This window comes from Protopterus annectens, chromosome 16.part0 (genome assembly GCF_019279795.1).
Source record: "Protopterus annectens isolate FY-2018-M chromosome 16.part0, PAN1.0, whole genome shotgun sequence".
Taxonomy (NCBI): Eukaryota; Metazoa; Chordata; order Ceratodontiformes; family Protopteridae; genus Protopterus; species Protopterus annectens.
In genome coordinates this window covers 131,458,238-131,477,926 of record NC_056750.1, presented here as the reverse complement: position 1 = coordinate 131,477,926, position 19,689 = coordinate 131,458,238, and positions in this window count along the sequence as shown.

Sequence of the window (19,689 nt, the reverse complement as noted above, 5' to 3'; positions counted from 1 at the left end):
AGATGAGGAAGGTGTGATGGTCCCAAGTAAAGAAGATACACACAGTTGAGTTGGTAATTGTTTTTGTCAGACATATGGTTGCTGCCCTCCCCCTGTGGTTGGTGTGTCAGTGACTGCAATGCAATATATGTTCAGGACCATCATGGAGATACAGGTTAGTGAGGGAGATCCAGGGTGCGCATGATGGCCTACAGGAGTTCTTGTCCTAGATGTGTGATTCCATGGATAGACTGAATCACACGCTACACCATGTGATGTCTTCTCTGGGTCATCTGGCAAGGATGAGGGGAGATCCTCACAATTAGTAATCTGTTACATCCACAGATATTAACCAATATGAACATGGATCTGCACTTCCATATGCAACATCTATTGTGAAGGTGTCTACTCCCTGTAGAGGGTGTCCCTATGGTCATGGGTATAGTCATGCTGGCACATCTCTTATCAGACATTGTTTGAGATCATGTAGCATACCATCTTCTAGCTAGGGTCATAGTACAGCCAGTGCAACTCCTGGCAGTGCCAGCTGTAATGGGCAGGGATGTATATGGGCAGTTGAACCTTTTGTTCTTAGGTTCATAGGTATGTACTAGGCTAATAACCACTAGGGCCTTTTTATGCCTATCCATGCATCCCAAATCTCTGACAAGTTCTAGTACCCTTGATGAGTGTAAGCAGGGGCTCAGAAGATGAAACATTTACAAGCAGGGGCCTGGGAGATTAACCATTTACAGGCTGAATGTGTCTATTAGAGACACAGGTGCCAAACCAGGGATATATTTCCTGTTCTCTATCCAATTGTCAAAGTTACACTTGAATTGAGTTAGGGAGGAATTCTGTTTCACATGGATGGAGAACCTGTTCCATAGAAGGGGTAGTCTCTGGGATACATACCTGTCTCTCCAGGTGGTCCTATTTATATCATAGGCAATGTTTAAGTGTTTAGAACTATTAATTCTGGTGCTGTTTATTTTACACATATGCAAAAGGTCCATCAGGGTGGAGTCTGACAATGCTTTGTATGTCAGGCATAGATCAATCCCTCAAAAGCTTGAATATAGGGATATGGCATTGAATGGGTCAGCACAGGACATATTACTTACACCCTGTATGATTTAATGGGGAATGTCTGTGGATGTCCCGCTTGTTGGATGTGCTTGGTTAAGTACATACTAAAGGGGGCATTGTACTTAATGGTAGGTCTGACAAATGCTGAATCTAGTGGAACGATAACCTAGATGCCATACCTTTGGCACTGACACAAGTTATTTGTCTGTTTCAGGTCTTCTTGTAGAACATTAGTGACAATGGAGGAGTCTATGTCTGCTCCTAATCTACATTCATCTGTAAATCTGGTCAGCCAGAGGTCCCTGATATTAGCCTTGACTTCAGAGAAGTAAATGGCAAAAAGAGCGGTCCCAGGACCAATTCCTGAAACACTCATTTTGTGACTGGTCTCTTTGTAGAGGTGGACTTGTCATGAATGCCCTGGTCCTGTTCAGTCAGCCAAGCTCCAGTGCTTCACCAACTGCTGAGGCTGTGACCTACAGACACTGGCACACACACACATAGCCCTCAGGACATCATACACATCCACTGACCCTAGGTCTTCTAGACATTAACCCCCCCCCATACCATTTCTGACACTTCCCATATTAGCACTTTTTCTTTTTATACACATCAGCGCTCACACTCACACATTTTCCTGGAAAAGACTTGCACTCCTATAGTCTTCTCTCTACCTGTGTGAATGATGATAATGGTGCCCTGGCCTTTGTATGTTGTTATTTTGGTTGCCCATGTCTGATGTACAGTGTGGCCAGTTTATGCATGAATAAGCACAGCCTGATGTGGGTTTTGCATGCATCACTTTTACTGCAGTGTTACTGCTTAACTTTTTTATAGCTAAGTTGCAAACTCTCCCTATGATAGTACCTTGACATACCGTACTGCTCACCTCCATAGGGCATGGTCATCCCCTTCTGCTGGCTCCTCCTCTGACACATTGTCTGTCTCAGCTTTCACTGGCTGTTGTGCTGGAAATTGCTGTCCCTGATTTAGGCCACCATGCTGTAACTGATTCCTAAGTATAATATTGTACAACATTGCACATACAGCCAATATTTTGGCACATGTGGCACAGTCATACTGCAAGGCACCACCAAATGAATCTGAACAGCAAAAGTTTCTGGTTTGTAATAGTGCAGTTATACTCTTGGCCTGTTTGATCTTGTGGATTTCTAAATTGTCTCATGAGAAAGGGTTCCACTGCATATCCAGCCATCACTAACAAGATGGCCCTGTGGGAAGTCACCTCTCAGAAATCATCGGTACAGGTCACATGTGTGCTATATGTGTGAGCCATGAAAACTGCCTGAATGGCCTACACACATTGTAGATGATACCATGTGCTTTATAGACTGCCTGACAATTGATAGAGAGACAGACTTTACAGTCCACATACTTCTTTCCCAGTTCAGCACATGGAGCCATTATTTCAATGTGGGTACAGTATATGGTCCCCAGTGCCTCAGTGATGTGGATTATCTCATAAAATTCCCAGATGGTGTTCACTCTCTTCTCTGGGGTATGTGGGAACTACTTATGATCCCTTCAAATACTAAAGCAAGGCATTGAGAAACCAATGGACTATTCCCAAGGCAGATGCCTGAGACACCCTTACTGTGTCTCTAGTAGGTCACTGAAGGGTTCCTGTAGCTAATATATGTAAAACCATGAATACCTTGTTATTCAGTGGGATTAGTACACCCATGGGGCTACAGACAAGGTCAACACTTTCCATTATTTATTGCATAGTGTCTCTGTCAAAATTGTACCAAACCACTGTATTGTTGTTATGGAGGCCATGAAATGTTAAGTACGGTTGGATGACCCTGTACGTTTGAGGTCAATACTAGGTACTGGACCCTGCACTTCCAGGGACAATGTTACATACTGTAAGGCATCATTGCTGCAATGAAGGCCTCCTGCAGATGTGCATTTTCTGTAGCTGTGGAACCCCTTAACATTGTACAGCAACCTACTCACTCTGAACATGGGCATATGGCTGAGTTCAGTAACATCAGGCACAGTTCTACTGCATGGCACTTAAATGTTTTGAATCACTCCACCATCTTATTTTGCCTCATTATTATACATGGTATTAGTTACATAGAATTGTTATACACCCATTAGTATACAGCATGGCTGACCATGCTCTTTTGGCTTAGCCACAACTTAAGCTGAGTTTTCTGAACTGCACACACCCTATGCATAGATGCTCACTGCACAAATTCACTTAACACGATGTGGTGAAGTTTTCTGAACTGCACACACCCTATGCAAAGACACTCACTGCACAAATTCACTTAACATGATGTGGTGAAGTTTTCTGAACTGCACACACCCTATGCATAGATGGTCACTGCACAAATTCACGTAACATGATGTGGTGAAGTTTTCTGCACTGCACACACCCTTTGCATAGATGCTCACTGCACAAATTCACTTAACATGATGTGGTGAAGTTTTCTGAACTGCACACACCCTATGCATAGACACTCACTGCACAAATTCATGTAACATAATGTGGTGAAGTTTTCGGAACTGCACACACCCTATGCATAGACGTTCACTGCACAAATTCAGTTAACATGATGTGGTGATGTTTTCTGAACTGCACACACCCTATGCATAGATGGTCACTGCACAAATTCAAGTAACATGATATGGGGACGTTTTCTGAACTGCACACACCCTATGCATAGATGCTCACTGCACAAATTCACTTAACATGATGTGGTGAAGTTTTCTGAACTGCACACACCCTATGCATAGACACTCACTGCACAAATTCACTTAACATGGTGTGGTGAAGTTTTCTGAACTGCACACACCCTATGCATAGATGCTCACTGCACAAATTCACTTAACATGATGTGGTGAAGTTTTCTGAACTGCCCACACCCTATGCATAGACACTCACTACACAAATTCACTTAACATGATGTGGTGAAGTTTTCTGAATCAGGCCCATATTGTTAAAGTAGAGGGGTGCCATTGATGGCCACTTATAAGTCCTGATCTATTTTTCAGTAAATGTTACTGCTCACACTCTAGGTTTTCACAAAGTAGAAAAGTAGATGATAGCAAGATGTACCATTAAGGTCTTGCCAAAGGGACACACTGATAAGCAAATAGTTGCTGAAGCATGTTCATAGGTTCATAGGTAGGTACTAGGCTATCTGCCTAAGGGCATTTATAAGCCTAGCCAGAGTGTGTCGGCTTTCGCTGCCCCATTGATTAATTAACTGATCCTCTGTCAAGCAAAGCTAATGGAGTGATCTCAGGGGTGTATTTTCTGTTACCCATCCACTCATCAAGGTTTCTCTTGAAGAGTGTTAGTGAGGGGCTTTGCCTAATGCAGTTTTGAATTTTGTTCCAAAGCATGGGGAGTCTCTGTGACAGTAATCTATCCCTCTAGCATGTTCTATTTATTGATGTGGCAAGGTTTAGCTCACTAGAGTGCGTGGCTCACAGTGACTTGGATTTCTTTAGGTGGAGCATATCCATCAATTCTGAGTTGGACAAGGCTTTGTAAGTCAGGCAGAGATCACCTCTGACTAAGCGATATGCCACTGAGTACAGCCGGAGTTTTTTCAGTCGGGCTGCATAGGACATATTTTTGAGGCCAATAATCCTCTTGGTGAGGTACTTTTGTGGTCTTTCCAGCTGTTGGAAGTGTCTTGTGAGGTACATCCCAAATGGGGCATTGTGCTCTATGATGAGTAACGAGTAGAGGGGCACTATAACCTCTTTATTTCTAGATGCGAACCCTTTAGTAATTAGATGGGCCACATAGAAGGATTTCCTAACTACTTTGGCAATATGATTGTCAAAGGAGAGATTACTATCTACCTGGGTCCCCAGATCTCTTATTACCTCTTCTATATTTAGGGGGCTGCCATCTATATGGTAATTTGTGGGTGTTTTGTTTTTCCCAAATGGGATGACTATGCATTTTTTGGCATTTAACTTGAGGCCATGACTTTGACACAAGGTGTCTGTCTCAGTAAGGCCCTTTTGGAGGATGTCTGTGTCAGCTGGAGAGTCAATTATAGCTCCCAGCTTGCAGTCATTGGCGAACTTGGTTAGCCATAGTCCTACTGTGTTTGCCTGTACTTCTGAGAAGTATATGCTGAACAGTAGGGGTCCCAGGACCGAGCCTTGCAGGACACCACTTGTGACTGGTTTAGAGTCAGACCTGGAGCCCGCTATTCTTATCATGTGAGTTCTGTCCATAAGCTAGTTGGCAACCCATCTTGTGACATAGTGATTTATGTTCAGGCTGGTGAGTTTTTCTGTAATACCCGAGTGGGGAATGGTGGCGATGTCAAGGTAGGCAGTGTGAACCACCTTTCCCTCATCTATGGCCTTGGTGACTGTCTCAAAGAAGTCAACCAGGTTTAGTAGACATGATCTGCCCTTAACAATGCCAAACTGGGTCAGTGCAAGTGTTTGGAGGGTCCCAATGTCTTTGTTAATAAGTTCCATGATGATGCGTTCCATAGCCTTGCAGACCAGGCTAGTCAGGCTTATGGGGTGATAGTTACCAGGGTCAGTCATGGCCCCTCCTTTGTGGAGAGGAATGACCATTGCTGTGCACCATTCTATGGGCACATAGCCTGTGGAGAAGCTGAGGTTGAACAGCGTGTTTTGGTGGGGGGTTAGTTCATTCTGTAGTTCGTGCAAGATGCAACCTGGGACACCATCTGGTCTCATTGACGCTATGTTTTTGTCTTTTGAAAGGGCTGTTTTCACCTGTGCGTCTTTGATTTTTGGGACAGTACACTTTTCTGGTATTGTTGTGGGCCCTTTTGGAGGTGAGGGGGGGGTGAAGTTTGCACTGTATCTATCTACCAGGATGTTGGCAATATCAGTAGGTTCAGTATATTTTGTGCTATTTTGCACTAGTTCAGTGCATATCTGCGAGTTGCCAGTTAGATTCTTAACATAGCTAAAGAAAGCTTTGTGGTTATCATTTGAATCCTTGGCTATTTTTCTTTTGAAGTTAGCCTTGGATGATTTAATGAGGGACCTTAGTTTCTTATTGATACTGATCAGGGATGTCTTTCCTTCTTGGGATTTGCTTTTTTTCTGAACTAGTTTCCTCCTTCTATTGTATAGCCTGTTTATGGCAGGGGTCCACCAAACTGGTTTCCTTCTCTTAGAGGAGTGAGTCTTGGTTTTGCTAGGGATGGCACAATCTATGCAGCCTTGTAGGTGCTCATAGAGTGCATTTGTAAAGGGTTCTGCATCTTGGGCAGCGTTATCTTTTAGCGTGGGGGCTGTGAAACTTACCACCTCTGTCTTAAGTAAGGTGAAGTTTGCTTTAGAGAAGTTTTTTACTGTGGTTTCCTTAGTTGGGGTGGTGGTGGGATGTGGACATTCATAGTGATTAGTTTATGGTCTGATCTAACCAGTGACGGGTTGACTTCCGGTGTGGAACACCTGTCGCCCATGTTGGTGATGACCAGGTCCAATACGTTTTCACCTCTGGCAGGGGAGTTTACCAGCTGATCCATGGCATTTGAGTTGATGTATTCCAGAAAGTGTTGAGCCTGGGAGTTTGTACTCCAGTAGTTTTCCCAGTGAATTGTAGGGTAATTGAAATCATCCAATATCAGGGTGTTTGGTATGACCGTCATGTTTTCCAGTGTCTCCAGAAAGGTGGAGTGGTGGTCCTGGGTCATGGAGGGTGATCTCTAGCAGGCCACAATTTGCTTTGCAGATTTGCCTGATGTTAGTTGCACATGGATGATCTCAGAGGTATCATGCTGTGCCACTAGCCTGGAGGTGTAGGTATCCTTAATGAATATGGATACACCCCCTTCTTTTGTGTTTTGGTCCATGTTCTGTGTCAGAAACATGTTGTATGAGTTGTAGCCTGGTAGTGCTGAGGTGCTCTCTGGAGCCTTGAACCAGGTTTCAGTTATTGCACAGATGTCGACGTTCTCCATACTCAGGAGTGCTTTGAGCGCATGCATTTTGAGATTTAAACTCCTGGTGTTGAGGAGCATAACCCTCAGTTTTTTGTTAATTGCACTGTTTATGGAGGTGGGTTTGACTTTTGAGCATGGCCTAAAAAAGGCACTATGGGGGCATCTAGAGCCTTGGCCAGTATTTGAAAGCCTACGGGTGACAGGTGCAAGCTGTCTCTTGTAAAGCAGCGTGGCTTGTTGAGCATGTCGTCCCAGGCTGACAGACACTGGATCCCCTTTGAATGACACCAGAAACTTAGCCAATTGTTGAAATTGATCATTTTTCTTTATAATGAGGTATCATTCTTGGTGAGGGCAGGATGCTACTCAGGGTCAGGGTCATACCAGCCTGGACTACATGATCAGAGAGCTCTTCCATGTCTCTTTTCATGTAGTCCAGGGAGGTATATTTCAGGTCATTCACACCAACATGAACAATGACAGAGTCATATTTGTACTGGAGTGACCTGAGTGCTTGTGTTATGTGGTGGATTCTGGCTCCCGACAGGCAGCTAATAGTAACCTTCTGATTGTCCAGTCTAGTGAGTGGGATGTCAGTGTGCCTAACTATAGTCACCTATTACTAGTGTGTTAGGTATGTAATTTCTCCTTAAGGGCTATGATCGTGCGGCACACTGATTTTGTGTTTTATGTGTTTTCTGGTTTGTGACGGGAGGTGCAGGTTGTTTGGGTGTCTGCTTTGGAGGTCTCTGATACTTTTGCAAGTTTTTATTTAGAGCCTCCGAGTATGACTTTGTGTATTTATGTGTATTTTTTGTCAGTGCTGTTTTAGTAGGTCTGTGTGTGGCTGGAGGTGTGGTGCAAGTGTTAACCTTCTCCTCTTGACTGTCTGTTCCAGTCTTGGGTGGAGACAACTTAGCTTCCAGTTTGGCTGTATAATTGCATCTCTTGCATATGTTAGTGTTTTGTGGTAGGAGGAGAGGGTTGTTTGTGTACATGAGGCAGTTGTAACATTGCCTCAGGATACTCAGATTCTTCATCTGGACTGGATAGTACACCTGAAATTGCCCTTTGTTCATGCCTGAATAGTAGGGTGAGCTGCTTAGTCACTTGGTTGGTGAGGGGTGAATAAAGAGCCTTGTCCTGCTGCGCAATCAGTGTCAGGGTATACTAGTGCTTGCTATTAGGTCTGAGCAAGTGCTGAGCTGTAGGATGCTTTTTGAGTGCTTAGGATGAGAGTCAGACTAGTTTCAAGGGAAAAACTGAAGAGGAGACTTAGTGGAGCCGGGAATAATTTAACCATAGCTAACCGTCGCTGTCCGGTGCGCAAAACTGTGCAAACGCAGTTTTTATAGTAGGGAAAAGAAAGAGATAGAAATTAGCCCAAAATGGCCAATAAACTACTAACTTCTGGGCTGTAACCACTCCTCCAGGTACAGAAAGGTTGCTCAAAGCTCCCCTCTCTCACAGATGAACAAAGAAAATTCCTTCTATCCAAGTAAGGTATGAGCAACTCAGAAACTAGTATCACAGCCCTGAATTCAGCACTAGCCTAAAAACTGGACTTTACTAGCTTAGAAAGGTGGGAAACAAGGAATTGTTTTTTTTTTGTTTGTTTTTTTTGAAAAAATAAGGCAAAAACAGTAAAAAAAATACACTTAAAACAGCTTTAAATGACTACAAACGATCAGAAAAGGCTATCGCATTTTAATGTGTAGCCTACAACAGTTATACAAATTATTTAAACAAAAAATTATGAAAAATCAAGAATCTTGAGGTTTGGGCAAAAACAGTTTATTACAGGGTATAAACAGCAAACAGATATGAGAGAGCATAGAATATGCTCAGCTATGTTAAGAATGTGGAGACCTGACCTTATCTTATTAATCTAGTATCATTGTAATCATCTTCAAATGTAAAGTATCTGCTCTTGACATGCACATATTCCAGTCACCTGATTCAAAAGATTCAGCTTTTCTTGCAGTTCTATTTATATTACTGCTTCTGTCTCTGTCTATCTTGTTACACAACACCCCATATATGGCTTATTTGCCCCCCTTCTTTTTAGTATATACTTCTCTAATGATCAAGCTGGCATGAGGGGTCTGAACTTGATGGTGACTGCAAACTATGATATCCATATTCTAAAATGGTCCAAACCATACTACTACACATTTCTGTACCCAATATCAAGCTCAACAATAAAAAAATAAATGTAGTATAACAGTCTTTCAGAAAAAAATGAACACTCCTACACCTGCCGTTCATAAAAGATGCAGTCATAGGTTCCTATTAAGCTAGTTGTCCTTGCGGACCTTTTTAAGCCTAGTCAGTTTTCCTTGGCAATAATCAAATCCTGTAGCTCTTGTCTGTGAGGCAAATACCTTAAAATTATACCAACTCCCAGCCCTGAAGTTTCTCCTGTCATTAGGAGCCTAGGTTTAATCTTAGTTAATTCTTAGCTAATAAACTCTCAGTTGACCACCATATATTAGCTATTGCTAGGAAATCATTCTACCTGTTCTAACTAATTACTAAAAGTATATCTTTCAAATTCAGCAAAGGTATTTTACAATTTTATTCATCACTAATCAGACAGATAATAGAACACAATTGCTCATTTGGCATAAACCTATCGAAATATGTCACCTAACTACAATGACTACAACACTTAGTAACCAGGAAAATCTCAGGAATAACCTTCCTAAGTTACAAAGACCAGCTAACACCCCTCTCATTTTACTCCATTTCCTATAGGCTCTTGAAAGGTGACCTCTTGAGTGACATACAGGCTGTGAAAGAGCCAGTCCTTTTTACCCTTTTACACCACTGAAAAACTGTCAATCCCACCAATATCTACTCTAAGGCCTTAAAGCCTAAACCGCAACATAATCAGAGCCTGTCAGTACAAAGAATCTTAAAGGATCCTGCACTTTACAGATAATGAAAACAAACTGATTAACATTGGTTAGGCCAGTAATAATTTACTAGTCAATGGCCTAGTAATAAACTATAAAACTATATGAAGTGAGTATTACAAAAAAGCACTGCCTTGGAAAGCTGGTTAGTTGTACACGTGTCATACTGTTGCCTTCACCAAGCTTTGCTTAAGCTCTGGTGATAATATTCCAAGTTCTGTGGTCAGGTACACTCAGGAATTTTGGAGCTGGAGACCTGGATCTAGGACTGTGAGGGCTTCTAATGCTGTTAAGGAATTCATTGCATTGAACAGTTATTGAGATTTCTCCATGAAGCACAGAGCTGGTATTCAGCGCATGCCACCACACAGATTAGTTAGCACTGTTATTGCTGGCATACCCCTATTTCTTCTGCACCACAAAACTTTTCTTCCAAAACTAGAATCCCAAGTTTTCAGCCATCTTATTTAACAGCATATCTGATTTTACCTTTCTTGTAGCTGGTTACCACATCTATTTTTCTGTTTATATAATTGTTGAAAGCTGTACTTATCTTGTTAATTGTTGATCAGTATCTTTCTTAGCCCTAATGCCTTGTAAAGTTGAATAATATATATCTGCAGTTTTAAAGTTTACAATATTCTTTATTTCTTGTACATTTTGTGCTTGTCTATGAAGGCATTTTTTGACTGATATTAGCCCAAGCCTACAACTAATTAGAAAGGTGAATGATTTAAATGTGCAGTTCTGAAAAACTAAGCGTTTGGGGGTTGTAGGCATGCTAAACGGCTACCTTGATTTCGCTGAGTCTCCAACGTGGTTTTTCAAATGCCGCTCTGTGCGACTTGAACCCCTGCACTTCCTACAGTGTCTGTTACCCCTACTGTTAGTTTTATGTTAGTCACAGTTAAAGGGTTGATTTAATTAAGTACTGAGTATCTTAAGGGATTCCACTGTATTTTTATGTGTTTCCCATGCCCTCTGCATACTCGCAGTTGTTGCAACAGTTATTTTTAATAGTATGAATAGTAAGAAGAACTCATGGAGAAGAATTTATGGCCAGTAATGAGTATGGTCACAAGCAAGGGGGCCCCAAGTTAATGTTTACCTATGGCAGTAACATTAATGATATTTGCAAAATAGTACAGAATATCTGGAAAATTTTGACCAGTGATTTGAGTCTTAACGAAGGTGTAAGTGATTATCCCACGTTTCGCTATAGAAGGAACAGGAACCTTAAAGACCTACTTTGTAAGGAAAGAATGGAGGTTAACACTAGGTCGTTTAATATTCGAGCAGGTACACATCCCTGTGGTAAATGCAAGGCCTGTGTCCATATAAACAGGGAGGTTGAATTTAGACATCCAGTGACTAACAAGTTATTTTATTTACAAGGGAGAGCCACGTGTAGGACTCCAAATATAGTTTATTTAGCTGAATGTGTATGTTGTCCATGTTTCTACATTGGCATGACCAACAATATGTTTAAAGTTAGGATTCTGCAACATATGGGCAGTATTAGGAATTGTGACTTGAGCAACGCCTTGTACAGACATATTAATGCCCATCCAACACACACTTTTAAGTTTAGGTCTATTGTTAACATAAGATTGAACAACAGGGGAGGGGATGTTAAACATTTGACAGCTTTCGCAGAATCTAAGTGGATAGTAGAATTCATGGCACATAGGGATCCAGGTCTCAATGACGTTCTACCTATCAAACCCACCCTTTTAAATAGGCGGGTTTTTCATTAGTTGCCATTGGTTGATTACAATTTTAAATATGCTGTTCTTTTATGTATGTTTGTCTGAAGAAGGGTCTATCCCGAAAGCGCTAACTTTGTTCTATATTTCATTAAATTTTAAGTGGTTTTACTCGCATAGCAGTGTCCTGGTACTTTTGTTTGGATAAGTAGAGGATCCATGAGATGTGGCTGTATGTGTTGATGTGGGTGTTGTTTTGAAAGAGTGTGTTTGGGACTGCTGAGGGTATTTGTTATGTGTACTTCATCTAGGAGCTCTGTGGAGTTTAGGAAGATTACATTTAAATGTCTCAGCATACGTCGGTCTATGTGTCTGCTTTGAATTGTGTGATGGGTGCAGTGTTTGCACTACTAACAACCTGACTGACATTGAGTGTTTTTACGTGAGAGCTTTGTCTCCAGTGGCATTGTGTAAATACATTTTTCACATATCTTATCAGTTTGTTTGAGAATTATCTGGTTGTCAGTAAACATAAGGCAAATTTTACATTGTTGTAGGATGCATATCCACCAAGCTGGTAACAGAGATACTGGGAAAGTTCATGTCCCTGACAACAGAGCCTTTTTTAATGATTAGACGGTTGTGGTAAGAATATAAAGTAATGTCAGGAGTATCTGGTGTGCAACTCTGGGGGCAGTGCTTGTTACTGCACTCTAGTTGCCCTGTGCACAACTAGGTATTAGCGAAATTTAAAGGATGCTTTTACAGGAAAAATGTCAACCTACGGTGTCTGTGGCTATACAGGGCACAGGGCACTGCCAAACACTTGAGGGGAAACTAATAAGTAGATCCTGATGATTTATGAATGAAGTATTTAGGGAAGGTATTCTGAAGTTAGGTTACACAGCAGCTAAGCAAGCAGTACTTACTGAAAATAAAGAACTAGCTTTGTCAAGAATGATGTAAAGAGGGGATTTGCCTGATTGGCTACTGCCTGGCTACTACTAGAACTGGTCTCGCCACAGCTTCACACTGCTGAGATACAATGCTCCTTTGCTTCTTCTCTCACCAGGAGCAAAACTGTAGCATCAGCTCCAAGATGAGAAGTGGGCCACAGACTTTTTGATGATCCACAGTCTTATCCCAGATTATGCAGTGGTCTCTAGGTTTGTGTTAGCCTTTTCCTGGTACATAAATAGCAAACAGACCACTCAGGAAGGTCCAACACAGACACAGACACTCACTGTCCAGTCAGAAATAGTCATGAAGAAATGCCCTCTGCTTCTTCTCTCACCAGGAGCAAAATATATGCACAAATTCCAATACATCACCTTTGCAGACTTGTTATGCTAGCCTGGGAGGTAGTGACTCGTATCAGTTTGACTTTTCAGACTTCATATATTCCATCAGAGCACAACTTGATTCGCAGACAAACTCAGTAGGACCAAAACAGACCCCAATGGAAACTTCACCTGGCATCTTACAAAAATAGAGCCAATTGTGGGAAAATTCTTAAGTAGATTTGCTCCCCTTCTTAAAAACAACTCAAGAAATTCAGCTCCAGGACTCCTTGCAGACATCCTAGAAGATAAATGCTTTCTCATTCTCATGGAAGAGAATGTGCATAAGTTCATAGGCTGTTACTGGGCTAATGACCACTAGGGTCCTTACAGATCTATCTGTGTATCGTGGTGTCTGTACGTGTGTGGATAAATAAGGATTTGTAAGTGGGGGTGTTAGCTGGGATAATACTTTTCTTATTGATGGCCTTTGTCCAGAAGGGACATGGGGACCATGCCAGTGGTAAATGTATGATTTCCCATCCAGTTGTCAAGGTTTTATTTGAATAGGGTCAGGAATTAACCCTGTTTTACATGGATGGTGACCCTGTTCCAGATCGTAGGGATCCTTTGAGACGCATGTCTATCTCTGCTATACATTCTGTTTATGTCACAAGGGAAGTTCAGATCCCTATATCTAGTGTTTCTGGTGCTGTTTTTTTGGTGCATGTGCAGCAGATCCTTCAGGGCTGAGTCTGATTAAGCCCTTTAAACTAGGCAAAGATTCCCTGTCAGCACCCTATGACTGAATACAGAGACACAGCCTTTAGGCAATTGACATAGGCAGGGTTTTCATGCCCTGAATTCTCCTGGTGAAAAACCTTTGTGGACATTCCAACTGCTGCAAGTGTCTGGTTAGGTACATGCCAAACGGGGAATTGTACTCCGTGACAGGTCTAAAAATGGCCGAGTAGAGTGGTATTATAACTTCTTTGGACCTGAATGCCATGCCCTTACCTATGAGTTGGGTGAAGTTGAATGGTTTTCATGCTATCTTAGCTAGATGTACATTTCCCAGTCTATAAAGGGGCAGTTGAAGTCACCCATGAATAGGTTGTTGGTTTAGATGGTGAGCTACTCTGGTAGGTTTAGGTAAGTGTCATGAGACTCTAGGGGAATATAAGATTGCCTGTAGCTAGCCATGTTATGGTGAAGGGCCTTATTTGTGATGTCTTGCACATGGTATCATCCTGTTTAATGAGCCTGAAGGTATGTTTGTCACTAATGTAAATCAAGACTTCTTCACTTTTGGTCCCAGTCTGTGCTGTTGTTGGTTTAGATGTATGGAAGGCACTGTAGTCTTGCACTGCTGGAGTATTTTTTATGGATTTAAACCATGTCCCTGTTACAGCACAGATGGCTACTGTCTCCAGAGTGAGGAGGGTGTGAAGGGTGTGGAATTTGTTTGTTGAGGCTCTTAAAACAGGTTCTACGGGGGTGGATAAAGTTTTCATAGGTTCATAGGTTCATAGGTTGGTACTAGGCTATCAGCCCTAGGGCCTATACAAGCCTAGCCATAACAATTCCCTGGCTATTTCTTCCCACATTATTTACTTTCCTGGACCCCTGTCTAGCAGGGCGACTGACGTGATCCCTGGAGTGAATTTCCTTTCTCCCATCCAATCATCAAGGTTCCTCTTGAAGAGGTCCAAAGAGGCACTCTGCTTGACATGTATGGGCAATCTCTGCTTGACATGTATGGGCAATCTATTCCAGAGTCTGGGGAGTCTCTGGGTCAGGAACCTATCCCTCCAGCATGTTTTGTTTATTGTGATGACAAGGTTTAGATCCCTGGAGCGTGTAGCTCTGAGGGATTGGGATTTCTTTAAGTGTAGCATGTCCAACAGCTCTGGGTTTGACATGGCCTTGTATGTTAAGCAGAGATCGCCTCTGAGTAGACGATAAGCGACAGAGTATAGCTGGAGTTTTTTAAGGCGGTCAGCGTAGGGCATCTGCTTTAGGCCTGTGATTCTTTTAGTGAGGTATTTCTGAGGCCTTTCCAGTTGTTGCAGATGTCTTGAGAGGTACATACCAAATGGGGTGTTGTATTCTATAATGGGTCTAATGAGGGATGAGTACAGTGGGACAATGACCTCCTTTTTTCTGGATGAAAAGCCCTTCGTGATGAGGTGTGCCACATAGAAGGATTTCCTTACTGTTGTGGCAATGTGATTATCGAAGGTGAGACCACTGTCCACCTGTGTCCCTAAGTCTCTTATCACACTTTCTGTGTTTAGTGTACTGCCACCTATATGGTAATTCATGGATACATGTTTTTTCCCAAAGGGGATAACAATACATTTCTTGGCATTGAGCTTGAGCCCATGGCTCTGGCACCAAGCATCTGTTTCTGTAAGGCCCTTTTGTAGAGTATCCACATCATTTGGGGATTCAATAATGGCTCCCAGTTTGCAGTCATCTGCAAACTTTGTTAGCCAGAGTCCCTTAGTGTTGACCTGTACTTCAGAGAAGTAGATGCCAAACAAGAGCGGCCCCAGGACTGAACCCTGAGGTACTCCACTTGTCACTTGTCTGGAGCTGGATTTGGAGTCGGCTACTTTTACAGTGTGGGTTCTATCAGTAAGCCATTTAGCAACCCATTGGGTGACATAGGGATTAATGCCCAACTTAGTAAGTTTATCTATGATTCCAGAGTGGGGGATGGTGTCAAAGGCCTTGGCAAGGTCTAGATAGGCTGTGTGGACCACCTTACCCTTGTCCATGGCTCTGGAGACTGATTCAAAGAAGTAAATCAGGTTCAGGAGACAAGATCGGCCCTTCACAAACCCAACTGGGTGGGGTCCAGTGTTTGAAGGTTGCCAATGTCTTTGTTTATAAGTTCCATGATAATATGCTCCATGGCCTTGCAGATAAGGCTTTATCTAATATTGAAAGCCTAGGGAGGACAGGTGCAGCCCATTCTTATCAAAGTAGGGAGGACTGTTGACCATGTCCCCCCATGCTGACAGGTATTGGAACCTCCTGGATTGACACCAGAAACTATGCCAATTTATTAAAATCAATCATTTTATGTTTGAACTTTGGCATCATCCTTGGTGATGGTAGAATGCTGCTCAGTGAAAGTCTCGTACCCGCCTGTGTCACATTTTCCAAGAGATATATATATTTATGCATACATAAACACACACACGTGTGTGTGTATGTGTGTGTATGTATGTATATAAATATAAAAAAAAAAAATATATATATATATATATATATATATATATATATATATATATATATATATATACACACACACACACACACACGTGTGTATATTTGTATATCATCATCCTCAACCCCCCCCCCCCTTTCCCCATTTTCTAGATGGGTTTGGGGTGTTGTGTTAACTGTTGCCATTTTTCTTGATTCCATGCCACAGTCCTTTCTTCTTCGACACTCATGCCTATCACAGATCTGTCGCACAATCCATCTACCTCTTTTCTGGATGCCCTCATTTCTTAACTTCTTCATGTCTGTCTTATATCTTCTTCACAGATTGTCTTCTTTTCTGCATGTGTCTGAACCCCCATAATCTGTTCTCTTTGATCTTGTCTTCAATTGGAACTACTTTGGCTTCTGCTCTTATGTTCTCATTTCTTCATCTGTCCCACAGTGTGCATCCTATCGCATTTCTCAAGCACTTCATCAGCTGTACCATTCTCATCTGCTCTGCCTTTACTGCCCAGGTTTCTGTACCATACAGTAGTACTGGTCGCATCACTATTTTGTACACCTTATTTTTCAACTTCTTTGGCATTCTTCAATCACAGACTACACCTGACACTCTATAGCAGTTGGCTATAGCCCCTCTGATTCCAGCTTTGACCTCTTCATTATGATCTCCCTTCTCCTTAACCATCCCTCCCAGATACTTGAAACTATTAACATGTTCTATTATCTTCCCTTCTATTCTATTATTATCAGCTTCTTCTGATTTCCCTAATTTGCTGCCATTATGACTGTCTTATCTGGCAATGTCCCTGTTCCAAACCTGATTAACCACTATCATTTACCCTTCTCTTACCTCACTATCCTTAACCGCTTTTTAACAAGGCACCTCGCCTTTGTAACTGACCTATGTTTTTTTTTTTCTATGCTGCTGTTATTTTTTTCCCAAGATGTGATGTATCTTTATATTGTATTTAGAACTCAACTATCTTCCTTTTTTGCATTAACAATGTTCATATGTCTGTTATGTACCTGGAGCTTTTCTCCCCGGGCCTCCGCTGAAAATGGACATGTATCCAGTCGGACTCTCCCGGTTAACAAATGTAAAATAAAATAAATAAAATAAATAAATGAATAATACTTTCATCCCATGTGCCTTCAGTTTTGCATTCCACTCTCCTATCCTTTGCTGATGTTCTTGCTCAGAGTCTGCCTGTAATGCCACATCATCTGCATACAGAAGCTTTGTTAATCTGTACCCTCCTATCCTGTTTGCTAATGTAGTCCATCACCAGTATGAACAGTAGTGGGCTCAGATCTAACTCTGAAGCACACCCACTCTCACTGGGAACCCATATGTGACATCAAACACTGTTTATGCTTGAGTCATTGGGTCCTTGGGTCCTTGTACATAGCCTATATTAATTCTACCAATGTTTTTGGGACTTTGAACCACCGTACTACTGCCCAAATTAGCTTTCTAGGGACCTTGTCATATATTTTTACATACATACGTATGTGTGTGTATATATATATACATGGGTCTACTTTGTTTAGTTGAATCTCATTTCCCTGAATTTCATTTCACCCCACCACATTGCTGAAAACTCAAATTAGTGAAAACTCACTTCCCTGAATCTTATTTCACTGAACTGCAGTTAGTATATATGGCACTGTGTAGAGTACTGTGAGGCAAGTAAAAGGTATATGCCCTTTTCCCTACCGTAGTGTGATCCTGGAGTTAGTATATATAGTTGGGGGGGGGGGGTAGCCCCCCCACCTTGTTTGTTTTATATTCTATTTTATCAAAAACTTCAAAACAATACATTTTAAACAATAGACATGCATAGTTACAACACCAATGACTAACTCTGTCCAGAAGACAATATGTACTCAAACTAAGCGGCGGTCTCAATTTCCCAAAATGATGGTTACAGACTTATTCTGAAGTTGCGTTAGTAATGTGGAGATCTTTGTTAATGAATTGTTGGATACTTTTAAAACCTGATACCATATCCTGCAACTATCCTTCTGGAGTTACAATCGATCTGGAAATAGATTTAGTGAATACTATTTGCTTCCTACTTGTGCCCTGATTAATAGCCATGTTAGATTATGTACAAACCAGGATGGAGAGATTGTACTGAAGCCTTTGGCTCAATAAAGAATAAAAAAATACATACTGAGGGAAGAATTGTAAAAGCTGTGCTGACTGATTGAAAAGTATAACCATATAAGACAAAGCTGAGTCTCTTCTCATAGAAGTGTTTGAGCAGAGACATCTTTGATTATGGAAGAAATCAATAAGAGACTAATATACCTATCAGTGATCTTAATAACTAATACATTCACAAACACTTTGTCTAGCAGACTAGGTTATATAGATTGGCGATGACAGATGTGAAACAAATATATAGAAGTTTGTCAGGTCAGAATCTTCAGCTAACTTTGGTATTATTCATGGTGTTAATATAAGACTTCTGGTGGTCAGAGGACATGAGGCAGTAGTTAATGCATCAGCTTCACTCAGTGTTTCTGAGAATAAACAGAGAGAAGAAAAGAATGTTGCTCTGAATAGGAAAGTCCAGATTACAAGTATAACTGAAACATCTAGATGCAGCAGGAAAGACGGCATTGTACTTAAGTAGTCAGCATAGTTATAGCAATTTAGTATACCTGACATCAGTTGCATTTCTGATTTCCTGTTTCATTAGGAATTTATATTACTAGGAATTTGTATTATTAGGAATATTCAAACAAGCAATTCTTTTTACTACAATCTGGTATTTTTTAATAATGACAACTATATGTGGGAGCCCTCATTTTATAAACTAGATTTTCTTATGTTATTTGGCCATGTTCTCTTTCAGGACATCAGGCCAACAACTTCCTTATGCTTATTGCTGTAGGCTGCATGTTCTGTCTGCCACTGCTGTCTTAGCCTCATGAAGCAAGAGTAGGAGTCCTGAGCAGCTGTCCGGATGGCTGCATTAGTGCTGGAATAAGTTGATTGGATGGTGCTAATAATCCTATACAGGCATGCAACATGCTCAGCTCAAGAGTGCTTAGATGCTTTCATGCATGTTTATACATTTAAACAAGCTTTCATGCATGTTTATACATTTAAACAACACTATGGAAATCCTAATTAAACCCACCCATTAGTCAAAGCTAGCCACAGATATTGCTGTTGCAGTGGGAAACAGCCTTTCCCTCATGTCAGTCGGGTGTACTGCACCCCGATCACTTATTTATCTCCCCAGTCTAACTCTAACACCTCAGCCATTAAAAATCTGACCATTTTTCCCAGGTGTCTTGACAGTGCTTTCCTTTCCATATAATCAAACTAATTTTTCAATAAACCTTACTGAATAAGAAGTACCATCATGCATTTTTCTATTCCCCGAAGAAGTTAATACACACTATTGGTTGCTGCTATCCTCCATAAAATGACATTTCTTTTACATTGGACTTCCAAGCTTACCTCTCTCTAAGAACATCTGGCATGATATTAAGTGCATTATTTATTTTCTTATCATTGGTTATACAC